Raw genomic sequence first — 17,016 nt, forward strand, 5'->3', positions numbered from 1 at the left:
TAGAGTTTTACGCTTGTCCAGACTGGAGTGCAATGGCCTGATCTTGGCTCACTGCAAACTCTGCCTCCCAGATTCAAGTGGTTCTCCTGCCTCAGCTTTCCGAGTAGCTGGGATTACAGGCATTCACCATCATATCTGGCTATTTTTTTGTATTTTTAGTAGAGATGGGATTTTGCAATGTTGGCCAGGCTGATCTCAAACCCCTGACCTCAGGTGATCCACCCACCTCAGCCTCCCAAAGTGCTGAGCCACTATGCCTGGCATATCTAGTTAAATAAAAGTTATTTTTGCAGAGACAGGGGTCTCTGCATGTTGCCCAGGCTGGTCTTAAACTCCTGGCCTCACATGATTCCCCACTTTTGGCCTCCCAAAGTGCTGGGATTATGGCCATGAATCACCATGCCCAGCCTCATTTTTAAAAAATTAACTTTCAATTTCCTATTATATAAATACCATCAAAAAGAAAATGTCCATGTTAAGTAGGATTTCCATGAAAAGGTGGCAAATCACAAAATCTCCCTTCCTTGATGCTTATTCATACCTTTTACCTTTTTTTTGAGGTGGAGCCTCACTCTGTTTTCCAGGCTGGAGTGTAGCGGCACAATCTTGGCTCACTGCAACCTCTGGCTCACTGAAGCCTCCACCTCCCAGGTTCAAGTAGTTCTCCTGCCTCAGCCTCCCAAGTAGCTGGGATTACAGGTTTGCACCACCACACCCAGCTAATTTTTGTATTTTTAGCAGAGACATGTTTCACCATGTTGGTGAGGCTGGTCTTGAACTCCTGTACCCGCTTTGACCTCCCAAAGTGCTGAGATCATAGGCATGAGCCACCTTGACCAGCCCCTTAATACTTGTTCATTCTAATAACATTTATTGTGTGCCTACTATGTGCAATTACTAGTTTAGGTTCTAAGAATGAACAAGATGAGACTCTTGTCATAGGGAGCTTCTGTTCTGATTTAGCGTGAGTTTGGGAGGAGAACATACAGACAAGGAATTCAATAAATAACAAGCTGATTTTTGAGTGTGATATCTGCTTTGAGAGAACCAGGCAGGGCGAGGCAATGCAGAGGAGGATGATTTCCCCTTCACGGGATGAGGGAGAATTTCTCTGCAGAGGTGATGTGTGAGCTGAGGTCTGAAACATGAGCTAAATCCAGCTGTGGCAGGAGGCGTGGGAAGTCCATTTCGGGCAGGGAAGAGCATGTGCAGTGGTCCTGAAGAAGGAAACCGTTTGGCATATACAGGAGCAGAAAAGAAGCCCAGATGCCTGATGCATAATGAGCATGAGGGAAAGAATGGAGGTGGCAGGCAGGGTCAGGTCATGCTAGGATTGGTTTGTTTTTTAAAGAGACATGGTCTGACTCTGTCACCCAGGCTGGAGTGCGGTGGGGCAATCATAGCTCACTGCAGCCTCAACCTCTCCTGGGTTCAAGGGATTCTGTCATCTCAACCTCTCAAGTATCTGGGACTATAGGTATAAACCCCACCAGGCCTGGCTAATTTTTTTTCATTGTTATTAGAAACAGGAGTCTTGCTGTGTTGCCTAGGTGGGTCTCAAACTCCCGTACTCAAGTGATCCTCCCATCCTGACCTCAAAAAGCACTGGAATTACAGGTTTGCACACTACATCTGGCCAAGATTGGGGGTTTAAAAATGCGTTACTTTTAATTTTGGTTGGTATGTATATATTTATGGGGTACATGAGATGTTCTGATAGAGTCATGCAATGTGTAATAATCACATCAGGGTAAGTGGAATACCCCTCACCTGAAGCATTTATCCCTTCTCTGTTTTACAAACAATTCAGTTATGCTCTTTTCCTTTTTTCTTTCTTTCTTTTTTTTTTTTTTAGATGGAGTATAGCTCTGTCTCCTGGGCTGGAGTGCAGTGGTGTAATCTCGGCTCACTGCGACATCCACCCCACCCCACCCCAGGTTCAAGTGATTCTCCAGCCTCAGCCTCCTGAGTAGCTAGGACTACAGGCACACACCACTGAGCCCAGCTAATTTTTTTGTTTTTAGTAGAGACAGTGTTTTGCCATGTCAGGCTGGTCTTGAACTCCTGACCTCAGGTGATCCTCCTGCCTTGGCCTCCCAAAGTTCTGGGATTACAGGCATAAACCACCATGCCTGGCCTCTTTTAGCTATTCTAAACTATACAATAGATTATTGTTCACCATTGTCACTCTATTGTACTACCAAGTACATCTTATCCATTCTAACTGTATTTTTGTACCCATTAATTATTCCTGTGCACCCCCTCCAGCCCACTACCCTCTCCAGTCTCTGCTAACCATCATTCTACTCTCTACTTCCATGAGTTAATTGTTTTAATTTTTAGCACCCACAAACGACTGGGAGCATGCAAAATTTGTCTTTCTGTGTCTGGCTTATTTTAGTTAACAGAATGATCTCAGTTCTACCCATGTTGTTGCAAATAACAGGATTCTATTCTTTTTCAGGGCTGAATAATATTCTATTGTGTATATGTAGCACATTTTCTTTCTCCATTCACCTGTTCATGGACACTTAGATTGCTTCCAAATCTTGGCTACTGTGAATAATGTTGCAATAAATATAGAAATGTCGGTATTTCCTTGATATACTGATTTTCTTTCTTTTGGGTATATACCCAGCAGTAGAATTACTGTGTCATAAAGTACTACTCTTTTCAGTTTATTGAGGACCCTCCCAACGGTTCTGCATAGTGGTTGCACTAATTTACATTCCAATCAACAGTGTACAACTGTTCCATTTTTCCACATCCTCATTAGCATCTGTTACTGCCTGACTTTTGAATATAAGCCATTTAAACTGAGGTGGGATGATAGCTCATTGTAGTTTTGATTTGCGTTCCTCTGATGATCAATGATGTTGTACACCTTTTCATATATTTGTTTGCCATTTGTATGTCTTCTTTCGAGAAATGTCTATTCTGATCTATTGCCCATTTAAATCAGATTATTGGAGCTTTTTAAATCAGATTATTAGAGGTTTTTTTTCTATTGATTTTGTTTCCCCTGAGCTCCTTGTATATTCAAGGGTTATTGATCCCTTGTCAGATAGATTCAGGACTGGGTTTTGTCTTTATTTTACTCTCACATCTCAACCATTAAATACTGTCAACTGGAGAAGTGACATGATATTTATATTGGAAGATGACTTTGTGTATTTGCTACCTATTGCTATGTAACATACCAGCCGGGCATGGTGGCTCACACCTATAATTCCAGCAGTTGGGAGGCCAAGGCTGGTGATCATGAAGTCAGGAGTCAGAGACCAGCCTGGTCAACACAATGAAACCTCATCTTTACTAAAAATACAAAAAAAAAAGAAAAAATTAGCTGGGCATGGTAGCACATGCCTGTAGTTCCAGCAGTGTGAGAGGCTGAGGCGGGAAGATTTTTTTGAGGCCAGAAGTTTGAGGGTGTGGTAAGCTATGATGACACCACTTTGTTCTAGAACCTGGGTGACAGACCAATGCCCTGTCTTGAAAGAAAGGAAGAAATGTAAGAATGGAGGGAGGGAGGGAGGGAGGGAAGGAGGGAGGGAAGGAAGGAAAAAGGGAAGGAAGGGAAGGAAGGGAGGAAGGAAGGGAGGGAGGGAAAGGAGAGAGAGAGTGAAAAAGAAAGAAGGAAAGGAAGGAATGCAGAGATAGGGAAGTACATAATCAGTAGTCAAAGGGCACACCATATACCTGGAAAAACTAATACAGGATGACTGGCCTAGAGCCATCCGGCTAAGCTATTGAACTTTAATGATAAAGAAAAATACTCCACTGGCCTTTTGACAGGAAAACATAATGCATATGTAGAAGAACCTCCAGCCAGAACCAGATGACACTAGAGTCAGAACTTAAAGAAAGAACTAAAAACACGGAAAATGAATCAAGAATATTCTCCCAAGAAAGATGTCATCCGAGTAGACACACATTAAACAGAAAATCTCAAATATGCACCAATTTCAAAAATAGAAAATAGATTCTGAAGCAGCTGTGGGTGAAAATAGACACAGCAGATTAGAAATAATGACACTTTTATCTTTTTTCATAATTTTAATGAATGTTGAATGAAAAGATGTCACTTGCACATAGGCATTTATTTGAAGTTCAGAAATGTTGCCACCTTACTTCAGCTTCTGTTTCTTGAGCTTCCGTTGTATCAAGCAAAATAAAAGGTATATATATTTAAACTAAAACACATACAAAATACGGAGTTATTTTTAATCTATTTATTTATCTAACTACCTATTTGCACAAAAAGAGTTTTAAATTAATTATCACCTTGTTTTTTGTTTTTGTTTTTGAGACAGTCTCACTCTGTTGCCTAGGCTCAAGTGGAATGGTGTAATCTCGGCTCACTACAACCTCCGCCTCCCAGGCTCAAGAGACTCTCACCCCTCAGCTTCCTGAGTAGTTGAGATTACAGGCACCCACCACAACACCTGGCTAATTTTTGAATTTTTAGTAGAGATGGGGTTTTGCCATGTTGGCCAGGCTGGTCTCAAACTCCAGACTTCAAGTGATCCACCCACCTTGGCTTCCCAAAGGGCTGGGATCGCAGGTGTGAGATATCATGCCCAGCCATAATTTCATAATTTATTACTTGCTTCTCTGTACTTTCTCTCTCTCTCTCAGACAGGATCTCACTCTGTTGCCCAGGCTGAAGTCTCAAACTCCTGGGTTCTAGTGATCCACCTACCTTAGCCTCCCAAGTAGTTGGGACTGCAGGTGCACATTAAACTAATTGGTTTTTAATTTTTGATAGAGATGGAATCTCGCTATGTTGCTCACTTTGGTCTCAAATTCCTGACTTCAAGTAGTCTGCCCACCTCGGCCTCCCACAGTGCTGAAATTACAGTCATGAGCCACCGTGCCCAGCCTCTTTGTACTTTTCTATAGGACTTGGATTTTTATAATAATTACAAATAATTTTTACAAAAGCCTTTGTTATTCTAAACTTTTTTTAAATTAAGCAGTGATTAAGAATGAGCTACAGAAAACAGTATTTATTCAGTACCTATTATATGCTAGATATTTTGCATGTAGCAGACCACCTAATTGACATATCAAGGCAGGAATTACAATCTTTATTTTCCAGGAGACAAAACTGAGCCTTGCAATTATTTCTCAACTCTAGAGTTACACAGCTGCTGCCGAAACAAGTGCCCCTCCCAGCAGCCTGCCCAATTCTGGTTTTATCAAATTCACCCCCCTACTTCTACCCCCACATCTGTGTGCAAGAATGTTCACACACACACACACACACACACACACACACACTCTCTCTCTCTCTCTCTCTCTTCTGCAATATTCCATCTGCCTAGGCCAGGAGCTTGTCATGACAAACCAAATGCAATAACTATTTCCTGACCAAACCTGTTATTCAACATCTCTACGATTTGGGAAATAGTTTCTGATTTCACACTGATGAGGGTCACACTGAGGTCTCAACAGAAGTAATAATTGCAAAGCATCCCCCTCTATGTGAAAGGGTATGATGTTCAGATATATTCAGCCCTTTGAGAGACTCTGCTGGAAGGTGATTGAGGTGGAAAGTACCATTGACTCATGGTCATCTTGGTCCATGGTCATTAATAATGATAACTTGTGGCTGGGCACGGTGGCTCAAGCCTGTAATCCCAGCACTTTGGGAGGCCAAGGCGGGTGGATCACGAGGTCAAGAGATCGAGACCATCCTGGTCAACATGGTGAAACCCCGTCTCTACTAAAAATACAAAAAATTAGCTGGGCATGGTGGCACGTGCCTGTAATCCCAGCTACTCAGGAGGCTAAGGCAGAAGAATTGCCTGAACCCAGGAGGCGGAGGTTGCGGGTGAGCCGAGATGGTGCCATTGCACTCCAGCCTGGGTAACAAGAGCGAAACTCTGTCTCAAAAAAAAAAAAAGAGATAACTTGTACTTCTTTCATGTCTGTGCTACGGGTGGTTTCAAAAGCTGAAAGAAGCTTATCAATTTCTAGGTATGGAAATATCTCTTTGACAATGTATATGTGGGAATGTGTATATGCTATGTAAATATTTACACACATATATTCACGTATAAATATATACACACATATCTACATATATATGTGTAGTATACTAATTAAAAGGTAAATTCTTAATGATCCATGAGAAGAGAATGGCAGGTCAGGTGTAGCGGCTCACACTTGTAATTCCAGTACAGCGGGAGGTTGAGGGGGGAGGATCACTTGAGCCCAGGAGTTTGAAACTGGTCCAGGAAGCATGGTAAGACCCCATCTCTACCACAAATATAAAAATTAGATGGGCATGGTGGCGTGTACCTAGGGTCCCAGCTACTCAGGAGGCTGAGGTGGGAGGATGCCTTAAGCCAAGAAGGCAGAGGTTGCGGTGAGCCGAGATCACACCACTGCGCTTCAGCCTGAATGACAAAGTAGTAGCTTGCCTCAAAAATAAAAAAAAAGAAAGAAAAGAAAAAGAAAAAAAAGAAGAAAAAAAATTGGTATCCTAGAAAACTTTAAAATATCTATATATTCACAAATGTATATAATCCTAGTATATTAATCAAAAAGTAAATTCTTCATGGCAAGCAAATGACAGGCCACAGATGATGACTCATGCTTGTCATCTCAGCATGTTGAGAGGCCCAGGCAAGAGGATTGCTTGTGTCCAAAAGTTTAAGACCAGCCTAAGCAACAGAGTGAGAACCAACCTCTCAAACAAAATCAGAAATTAGTCAGGGATGGTGGCATATGCCTCTAGTCTGTGCTACTCAAGATGCTGACTTGGGAAAATCAGTGAAGGCGAAAAGGCCAAGGCTGCCATGGCACCATTATCACGTGACGACACTCCATCCTGAGTGACAGAGCAAGACCCTAAGGAAAAAAAATTACCTGTAAAAAATATTATAAAAGAAGACATGAAATGAGAAGCTACCGAGTCCATGGCAAAGACAAACAGCCCAGGCAGAGGCCCATTCCCCTCTGAACCCCCGGAAGACAAGAAAAACCATGAGACACTAAATAGAAGAGACATCACTGTAAAAAGACACAGGCAGAAATGACTGCAAATGTGTTAAAAATTACACTCCTCAGGTTGAAAGTAGAGACAGGTGTTTAGCCAAGGCACACTGCTAAAAAGTGAACAAATGAGAGTCCAGGGAAGCTTTGGGCTTTTTGATGCTGCTGATGATCAAAGACCTTCAGAGCTGGATCCAGAGGAGGCCACTGTGAGGCAAGGGCAGGGCAGAGAAAACCACCAGGAGGAAGGAGATGAGCCTGGAGTGTCCACTAAGAGGCAGAAGAGAAGCCTGCAGAGGCCGTGGTGAGGCACGAGCTGGAATATGAAAGGCCGCTGTGAAAAGAAAAGCTGAATCTTGAGAGGCAGATGTGACGCTGAGGATGGGGCTGAACAGGCCACTGCGAGGCAAATGAAAGACCTGCCAAAATGGCTGAAAAACAAGGCCAGAAAAGGCCCAGATAGGGAAGAGCTGTGCTGAAGAGGCTGTGGTCAGGCAGGAGCTGGGTCTGTCCGGGCCACCAGTAGGCCGAAGGAAGGCCTTCAAAGCGTGACTTGAAAAAAACTAAAGTCTACAGAGGCTGCTGGGAGCTGGGCAGGAGGCGGGACAAACGTGGTTGTTGGGAGGCAGGAGTTGAGCCTGTAGACCCAGCGAGGAAGAAGAGCTGGGCCCGGGGAGGCCGCCATGAGGGAGGTAGAGGCCCAGCCTGGAGAGGCCAGACAGGAGGCAGGAGCTGGCCCTGGAGTAGCCGATTTCGGGGCCATTTAGGCCTGCCAGGGCCACCGAGAGAAGGCCAGAGCAGGGCCGAGAGAAGCAGACTTGAGGAAGTTTTGGGCCTGGAGATGCCATCGGAGGGCAGGAGCTGAGCCCTGCAGAGGCCACCATGAGGCATGAGCTGGGTGGGCCTGGAGAGCCTGACTTGAGGACCTTTCTTTCAGGCCTACAGAGGCGGGAGCTGACTGAGTCCACAGACGTTGTTTCAAGGTGTGGCAAGAGGTGGGCCTGTAGACACAGCCGGGAGGAAGAGCTGGGCCCAGAGAGGAAGCCGGGAGGCAGCACTCAGCCTGGAGAGACCATGAGAGGCATGAGCTGGGCCTGGAGGGGTCAACGGAAGGCTTCCAAGAACTCGGCCTGGAAGGCCTCTGTGAGGAACAAGCTGGGCCTGCAGAGGCCACTCACTGGGATGCAGGAGCTGGGCCTGCAGAGGCTGCCATGGCCATACCTACCCAGCCTGGCCCTCCTTGTCTCTCTATCCATACTCTGTCCCTGCCATCCATGTACCGGACAGTGGCAGGCTGGTCTTTCTACAGCAAACTGGACTAGGGCCCTTCCCTACCCACAGCTCTCAGAGCTAAAGTTGGAGTTAAGCCTCACATGGTTTGGCTTGGCATTGAGAGCTCTTTCCCTCTCAGCACTGGCTCATCCAAAGCACTCACAGTGCAGGGCAGGGCAGTGCAGGGAAGGAGCCCCCTTATTCAAATGTGGGTTTGGTGCAGAACTGGGTATGAGATGGTCATTTCCCTAAGAAGAAACAGGGCTGAGATGGGGGAATTTTCTGGGTTCAGAGTGAGACCTCCAGAGTGTAAGCTTCCTTTGAGACACCAGATGGAGGGGTCCAGCCGGCAGCTGGCTCCTGGTCTGGAGCTTCAGGGAGAGGTCTCAGCTCAGAGCCACATTCAAGAGCCAGCTTAAATGCAGCCTCCTGCAGGGAACCCCCAGAGCTTCCACAGCCTCAAATCTGCCCCTCTGCATACTCCAGATCTTTTGCCAATAGGCGTTTGGCTCTTCATGTCATCTCCCTTCCATGCCTGGGAGTAAAGGTGAGGTGCAGGGGCTTAAGCTTGTGTACTCTGGTGCCATCGGGGAGGATGTGTCAAGTAGAGAGGCGGGGCTTAGACAGAGGGAGACTCCGAGGAGAGTCAAGGACATGTGAGCAGGCAAGCCTGGGAGCAGAAAAAGAGATGAGACTGAGCAGAGGCAAGTGCTGGGACAGGGGAGCAGGTGGGAGAACCGGGGAATGAGGGGGCTGGAGATGCAGGGGTGGGGATGTGGGCAAGGGGCTGCTCAGGAGTCAATTACATCCTCCCGCAAGGGCCAGCTCATCGGTCGCCCCAAAGCCCTTCCTCTGTGGGTGGGCCCAGAGGGTCCAGAGCACAGATGACTCAATTGAGCATTGAGCAGGCCTGAGTTAGACTTGGGTGGCTACTGGGCTGGACTTCTGGCCATAGGGAGCAGCCGCTACCCTGCTTACTGCATCCACTTTCCAGCTGGCTGCCTGTCTGAGCAGATGCAATATTGGGTGCCTTATTGGGTGAAACACGCTCCTAGTGCACCTGCTGCCTGCTGCACTTCCAGGACTGCCCTGGGCTCTCCAGAGGGGGTTCCTGCGGAGGCTGGGCCTAGATTTTGAGCTCTGCCTCTCTTACCTTACTCCCTTCCTCCAGAGGCCAGCTGCTTGAGTACTGTGGAAGCCAGTCTATCCCCAGGGTACAGCTGGGTTTGTTTCACAGCCCTTCATGGTGTATCTATTTGGACTACCCCTCAGTTGCAGTATCTTTGAAGGTCCTAGTGAGATTGAGCCCCAGTACAGATCAGTGGGTAATGGACAGTTTAAGATTTGTGTGCATACTATAATCCCATAGGAACTAGGACAGTAAATTGTTGTCAAGGTGATGCACAAATTGACCACTGGAAGATATCAGGAACCCAGCAGAGACCCATGACACATGGAAACTTGAAATGAGACAGAAGTTGCCTTGTAGATTACTGGGGAAAGGATGAAATATTCTACAAATGGTGTTGGCACAATTGATTATTCATGTGGAAAATAAATACAACTAGATCCCTAGTTCACACCATACCAAAAATAAAAGCCAGGTTGATTAAGGATCTAGTTGTGAAAGGCAAAACTTTGAAAATATTTAGAAGGAAATGTAGGGGGACATCATTATGATTGGGGCAGTGTCTTAGTTTGGGCTGCTGTAACAAAATGCCATAGACTGGGTGCTTGAACAAAATGCCACAGACTGGGTGGCTTAAACAACAAACACTGATTTCTCCCAGTTCTGGAGGCTGGATGTTCAAGATTAGGGTTGATTCTTGGGGAGGGCCTCCTTGTTCTCAGAGGGCCATCTTCCTGTATCCTCACATGGCAGAGAGCAAGAAAGACAAGAAGCAACTTTTGTATCTCTTCTTATAAAGGTGCTGATTTCATCATAAGAACTCCACCCTCTTAACCTAATTACTTCTCAAGGGCCCCACCTCCTAACAGCATTACACTGGAGGCTAGGATTTCAACACAGAAATTTTGAGGGGACACAAACATTCAGTTCATAACATGTAGAAAGTGATTTCTTAAAGTACTGAAAGGGTCTGGGTGTGGTGGCTCACACCTGTAATCCCAGCAATTTGGGAGGCTGAAGCAGGAGGATTGCTTGAACCTTGGAATTCCAAACCAACTGGGGTGACATAACAAGACCCAGTCAGCATGCATGAACCCCCTCGCTCCCGACACACACACACACACACTCAAAATTAGCTGGCTGTGCTGCTGCATTCCTGTAGTCCTCAGGAGGCTGAGGCGGGAGGATCACTGGAAGACATACATAGAAACAGGATAGAAAGAATGGTTATCAAGGACCAGGAGGTGAGGAAATGTTGATCAAAGGGTACAAAATTTCCATTGTAACATAAACAAATCTGGCATTTCTATTTTATAGTATGGGTGGTGATGAATGTGTTTAAAAACTTGGAAACAAAGCAAGGTTATAAACTCTGGGCATTACTATGTAAAATAGTGCTGGCAATTCTATTTAGGCCAACAATAAAAGAAAAGTAAATAAAATGCTATAGATTATTAAAGAAGAGGAGTTTGTACCAATGTTACTAAAACTATTCAAAAAAATTGGAGAGGAAGGATTTCTCCTTAACTCATTCTACTGCTCCAGTATCACCCTGGTATGAAACACAGGCAAGGACAAAAAACAGAAAAGAGGAAAACCACAGGCCAATATCCCTGAAGAACATAAATGCAGACATTCTAGCTAAATACTAGCAAACTGAATCCACCTCCACATCAGAAAGATAATTTATCACAATCAAATGGGTTTTATTAGAGGAGTTCAAGGATGATTCTTCATATATAAATCAATAAACGTGATTCACCAAATAAATAGAACTAGAAACAAAAAACATATGATTATCTCAATAGATGCAGAAAAAGCACCTGATAAAATCCGGCATCCCTTCATGATAAATACCTGTAACAAAATAGACATCAAAGGAACGTACTTCAAAATAATGAGTCATCTATGGCAAACCCACTGCCAATCTCAAAATGAATGAGGAAACATTGAAAACGTTTCCCCTAATAAGTGGAAAAAGACAAAGATATCTACCCTCACCACTCCTATTCAACACAGTACTGGAACTCCTAGCCAGAGCAATCAAACAAGAGAAAGAAAGAAAATGCAGCCAAATTAGAAAAGCGGAAGTCAAATTATCACTGTTCCCTGATAACATGATCATATACCTATAAAACCCTGAGAACTCCGCCAACATATTTCCAGACTTGATAATCAACTTCATTAAAGTTTCAGGATACAAATCAGCACACAACAAGCAGTAGCATTTCTATACACCAATAGCCTTCAAGCTAAGAACCAAATCAAGAATTCAATGTCTTTTACAATAGCCACAGAAAATATAAATTCACTAGGTATACATTTATCAAAGGAAGTGAGAGAGGTCTATAAGGAAAACTAAAAAACAATGATGAAAGAAATTGTAGATGGTACAAACAAATAAAAACAATTCTATGCCCATAGATTGAAAGAATCAATATCATTAAAATGACCCTACTACCCAAGGTCATGTACAGATTCAGTGCTCTTCCAATCAAACTACTGAGGTCATTTTTCGCAGAATTAGAAAAACACTGTCCTGAAGTTCATAGAGAATCAACTTAAATGTGACATAAGAATTGTGCTTAAATATTAATCAACCCATTCAAATAGTATTTATTTAATCTTTTTATGATAGATGCCTACAATTACCGTATGATATAAACGTACACAATACGTAATTTTTTTCTTTGAATGGAAGGGCATCAAATGAACACTATGATGGTGTACTGGTGAAATTCGTCACTTCTGCAGCTTGGTTCATTCCCCCTATTGTGTGCATTGATGATATTGAACAGAAGTTCTAGATAGTAAGTACTCAGTAATGTCTTATTAATGAATTAACTGCTTCTAAGATCGTCTGCCAAGCATGAACTTTCCCAGAGAACTGTCAAGCTAAAAGCAAGCAAGCCACCATAAAGATCAAGCAAGATTTGTGGACTTACAAGAAAGAACTCAAACAACAAAACAACCTGTGGTCTGCTTCAAAACCACTGCTGCCTGCTTCAAAACCACTGACCACTTCTAACAGTCTTTAGCAACTGAATTTTCTCTGCAGGAGGTCAAGAGCCTGTCTAACCAGGGGTTAATTTTGTTATAAACACATCCATGGAGAATTTGTAGTTTCATGTCTATGTTAGGGCTTTTCCCTAAACATTCCTTCCTGCAATTTTGCACATGTAAATGTATTAGGAAAATTATTATATTTTCTATATCAAATTAAAAACTTTTGCTCTGAGAATAATCTTGATAGGGGATGAAAATCGACAAGAGCCCGAGAACATATATGCAAGCTACCTATTCAATAAATGACATCTATCTAAAAAATGTATGTGCATAAATGTCTCTTTATGTGTATATACTTACTAGTTAAAAAAAAAAAACGAAATAGAAAATAGGCAAAAGATACAACCATATACTTCACCAAACAGAATACAATAATCAATATGGGGCCTAACACATTATCCATGAACATGAATCGTTGACACAATAACTAACTACATGTTGGCTTATTTTAAAAATATCAATTAGTTATATTGGTAACACAAATCTTATTTTTATTAGCAATTTTGTAGACATTCATGAATAATTTGCTCCTTTCAGATTTTCACTGGGCCTTGTAATATTCATGGGAGCTTCAGAAGATTAACCATTTAAAGAATGCATCTATGTCTTTAAATAGTCTCCATTCAAAAACAAAACTCAAATTGAGGGCAGTGATTTGGCAAAGGGTAGAGATTGAAAATAATCAGTTTTGTATATCCATTTTCATTCCTCTCATTACTGTAATGTTGAGGTGGAGTTTATTTTCATCTTCTCCTTTTGACATGATATAAACTCCCATTTCATCTTTTTTTCTTTTTTCTCTATAGCAGGCTTTGTATTCATCAAGTGAATTCCATCCACTTTTCACCTGCACTCCATTTAGGAAAAAAAATTTTAGGTACATTTTTGTTTGTTTCATTTTATTGTTTTTTTTTTAATTTTCATTTTATTTTTTTATTTTTTTAAGGCAGGATCTTGCTGTGTTGTCCAGGCTGAGGTGCAGTAGTGCGATCACAGGTCAAGGTAGCCTAGACCTCCTGGGCTCCAGCGATTCTCCCGCCCCTTCTCAGCCTTCTGAGTAGCTAGAACTGTAGGCAAGCAGCACCACAGCAAGCTGTTTTTGATTTTTGTAGAGACAAGCTACGTTGGCCATCCTGGTCTGGAAATCCTGGGCCCAAGCAATCCTCCAGCCTCAGCCTTCCAAAGTTTCAGGATGACAGGCATGAGCCACTGTGCCCAGCTGTCTTTTTTGTTTTATAGTTTTTCTTGTCATATAGAGGGACTCTCCATAATATGTTTTTCAGGTTCATCAGTATTTTAGGCTTGCTGATCATTGTCTTTTCAAGAACACAATATATGGCCATTAACTCTAATTACCATGTTCTACAGTGGACCTGTTGAACTTATTCCTTCCAACTGTAAATTTGTATCGTTTGGCCAGCATTTTCCAAGCCTTCTACCACTCCCTATCCCCATCCTCTGGTAGCTACCAGTCTACTCTCTACCTCTATGGGATCAACTTTTTAGTATTTCACATATGAGAGAGGTCAAGTGGAATTTGTCCTTCTGTACCTAGCTTATTTCACATAACTTAATGTCCTGCAGGTTCATCCATGTTGCCACAAATGACAGTATTTCATTCTTTAGTATGGCTACGTACTCCACAGTGTACATATACCACCTTTAAAAACCATTGTTTCACTAATGGACACAGGTTGGTTTTATGTTCTGGCTATTGTGAATTATGCTGCAATAAACATGGAAGTGCAGATATCTCTTCAACATATTAATACTCATATATATGCAGTAGTGGGATTGCTGAATTATACGGTAGTTCTATTTTTATTTTTTAAGAAATCTCCAAACTGTTCTCCACAATGGCTGTTTTAATTTACATTCTCACCAACTGTGTGCAAGGGTTACCTTCTCTCTACATCCTTGCCAACATTTGTTAACTTTTGTCTTTTTTCTTGTAACTGCTGTAGCGGGAGTGAAGTGATATCTCATTCTGGTTTTAATTTGCATTTCCCTGATGATTAGTGATGTTGAACATTTTTCATTACTCTGGTGCCTGTTTTTATGTCTTCTTTTGAAAAATGTTTATTCAGGTTCTTTGTTCATTTTCTTTCTTTTTCTTTTTTTTTTAGAGGGGCTCTGCTGCCCAGGCTGGAGTGCAGTGGCCCGATCTCAGCCCACTGCAACCTCCACCTTTCAGGTTTCAGTGATTCTCCTGCCTCAGCCTCCCAAGTAGCTGGGATTATAGGTGTCTGCCACCATGCCTGGCTAATTTTTGTATTTTTAGTAGAAACAGGGTTTCACCATGTTAGTCAGACTGGTCTCAAATTCCTGACCTCAGGGATCTGCCCATCTCTGCCTCCCAAAGTGCATGGATTACAGGCATGAGCCACTGCACCTGACCCTTCATTCGTTTTCAAATCTGGGTGTTTTTATTTGTTTTGATTTTTACCATTGATTTGTTTTAGTACCTTGTATATGTTGGATGTTAACCCCTTATTTTCTCCCATTCTGTATATTGTCTCTTCATTCTGTTGATTGTTTCCTTTGTTGTATGGAATCTTTTAACTGTGTTGTAGTCCAGTACAGCTATTTATCCATTTGTTGCCTATGTTTTTATTCTCTGCACCCTGAGCCCAGAGTTTGGGCTCTGTTCCTGGGTGGCTACTTACTCAGGACAATAAAGGATTAATCTATACCTGGCTTTTTGCTTCTGTTTGATATATATTAATATTTCTCACATTCCTCCCCATTTAATGGATAAACTTCTCCCGACTGTGTCTGTCTCTTCTCTTTCCCCTCTCTTTCTTTATACTCTGTATCTTTCCCTGTCTCTCGCATACACTCTCCATGCTTCCCACACAAATACATGTGCACACATACATATATGCACACGCACACACACACTCTCACAGATATCAGATATCATACATTACCAGTAACATCCACCTTTCAGTTAAAGCTGCTGTCATTCTGTAAATGAGTTAATGGCATTAGGTTTGGTGTCTGACTCCCTGGATTCAAACTCTTGCTAGGGACACAGCCTCGGAGAAATTAATTCCAGCAAACTTCTCTCATTTATCAAAAGGAGATAAAAAGGGCACACACCTCAGTGCAATAGTTTAAAACTCATAGGTTGATCACTTACAAACAAGTCTAATTAAATTATCCTTTCAATTTCATGAGGTAAAATTTTCTGCCAAAAAAAAAATTGTAATGATCACTAGTATGAAAGTTGTTTTTTGCCTATGAGACTTATAAACTTATTGACAGCTAATCAGCAAAAAAATTACATTTTAAAGTTTATAGGAGAAAATGAGTCAAATATATTTATTTCTACCATAAAATATGAAAACTAAATTTCTATAAATCAATGTGCTTCCCCTGCCTTATGGCTGGCACAGATAAGAGAATTTAAAAATCTTCTTATTGCTGAAGTACCTGGATTGCTTTTCTCAAACTGTATTAACTGTGAGATGCTTGGAGGACCACAATTATACATTTCACTGCCCTGGCAGAAAATGGTCGCATTTTTAGAAACTTCCAAACGTAGCCGGGCGCGGTGGCTCAAGCCTGTAATCCCAGCACTTTGGGAGGCTGAGGCGGGTGGATCACAAGGTCGAGAGATCGAGACCATCCTGGTCAACATGGTGAAACCCCGTCTCTACTAAAAATACAAAAAACTAGCTGGGCATAGTGGTGCGTGCCTGTAATCCCAGCTACTCAGGAGGCTGAGGCAGGAGAATTGCCTGAACCCAGGAGGCGGAGGTTGCGGTGAGCCGAGATCGCGCCATTGCACTCCAGCCTGGGTAACAAGAGCGAAACTCCGTCTCAAAAAAAAAAAAAAAAAAAAAAAAAAAAAGAAACTTCCAAACATGTGTTTTAGATATCAGTGGGAGTAGGTTTTTATATACAATTAGCGTTTCTCGGTTTAGAGCAAATAATTAACTTTAAATTTACCCCAGTCCCATGAACACTTAAAATGTTCATGAGAAAATTGAGAAATCTGTTCCTCTATTGAGCTTGATATTCTGTGACCTTTAGCCAGGTGTATACTAAAAAGTCAGAAACCTCATTCTTTTTCATACTTAGGTGGCTATTTCATTTTAGCTCACATGAGAATATTTATTCATTTGGTGATTTTGAGTGTATTCAATGAGTGACTATTATGGGTCATTCACTTGAGTCTTAAAAATACAATGGTTTTAAGAAGAAATAATTCACATCTATGTGAAGCATGAATCAAATAGTGACACAAATAAGTTCACAGAAGGAAACAAAAATTCTGCCATGAGCGCGTATAACAAGAGGACCTGAATTAATTGGAGATAGGTACGATAGAGCAGAAAAGACAGCAGTTCCTGTATCTCACTAGCGGCTTCGAAGTTCACATCAACTAGGTCGTATTTAACCAGTTATGTTATGTAAACCCCACACAGAAGGTGGTAGACCAAATGCTTGTTAGATAACAAGTTTTCATTTGTAATCCAAACAAGAGAATCATAGAGAAAGATGAAATTACCAGTTGATATTTTATAAATATCAACTTATTG

This window comes from Saimiri boliviensis, chromosome 6 (assembly GCF_048565385.1).
Source record: "Saimiri boliviensis isolate mSaiBol1 chromosome 6, mSaiBol1.pri, whole genome shotgun sequence".
NCBI lineage: Eukaryota > Metazoa > Chordata > Mammalia > Primates > Cebidae > Saimiri > Saimiri boliviensis.